This window comes from Aplysia californica, unplaced genomic scaffold (genome assembly GCF_000002075.1).
Source record: "Aplysia californica isolate F4 #8 unplaced genomic scaffold, AplCal3.0 scaffold00427, whole genome shotgun sequence".
Taxonomy (NCBI): domain Eukaryota; kingdom Metazoa; phylum Mollusca; class Gastropoda; order Aplysiida; family Aplysiidae; genus Aplysia; species Aplysia californica.
The window spans coordinates 687,347-688,496 of record NW_004797697.1 but is presented as its reverse complement, the minus strand read 5'-3'; positions in this window follow the sequence as shown (position 1 = coordinate 688,496).

Sequence of the window (1,150 nt, the reverse complement as noted above, 5' to 3'; positions counted from 1 at the left end):
ACCTTCGTCCCCTCTCTCCCCTCCCCCTCCCTCTCCTCCTCCTCGTCCTCGTCCTCCTCCTCCTCCCCGTCTCTCCCCGATCCCTCGTCGTCGGATCGTGGTTTTGCGGCCGATTCGAGCGGCCGTGCCAGGAAGCAAGTGACGGTAACCAGCGGGGCTGAGCTCACGGACGGAGGTGACACGAGCGGAAAACGCGCTCCCTCTCCCTCTCCCTCCTCCCCCTCTCCCTCTTCCTTCCCCGCCTCGGATAAAAAGCTGAGCGGAGTCGGCGCGGGAGATGTTGGTGTTCGAGGAGTGGAGGCATGCAACAACCTCAGCAGCAACTGCAACGACAACAACAGCAACTGCAACGGCAGCAAGAAAAACGACAACAACGACAACGACAGCAACAGCAGGAGGACTGTGAAGGATCTTGCTGACCAGTCGGACATTACTGACCCGCTTTGCTCCCCCCGGAGTACTACTGACTGCTGTTCCAGCGACACTGGTTCTTCTACTGCTGCAACTACTGCATCTACTACTGCTGCTGCTGCTGCAACTACTACTGCTGCTGCAGCTACTACTGCTGCTGCTGCTTCAAATGGTAGCAAGAGAGCCATCACCAACGGAGATTCGTCGGTGGTTGATGTGGCAGGGGGTAGTGCGGAGTGCGGGGATGTGGAGAGGCGGGGTCTGTCTCTCCAGGGAGTTTCTGTGTACACCGCGAGCACCCACCCCCGACACCAGGACGTTTCTCCTACAACTGGAGCTGAGATGCAGCAACAGCAACAGCAACAGCAACAGCAACAACAGCAACAGCAACAGCAGCAGCAACAAACGATGACATTTTCACCGGCCATAACCTTGTCGTCAACGACAGTGGCATCTTCCCCCCCTGTCGCCCCGCCCTCCTCCTCCTCCTCCTCCTCCACCTCCTCCCCCTCTTCCTCTCCCTCCTCCTCCCCTCCCTCCCCATCCCTCTCCTCCAAGAGGCAGTACGCGGAGGAAGAGGACGCCCGCCACCACCACCACCAACAACAACAACAGATTCAGTCAAAGAAACAACGCCACTCTTCCTCCTCCTCCCCCTCCCCTTCCTCCTCATCTTCAACAACACTTACCCCCTCCTCCTCCTCCTCCTCCTCCTCGTCCTCCTCATCCTTCTCCTCAT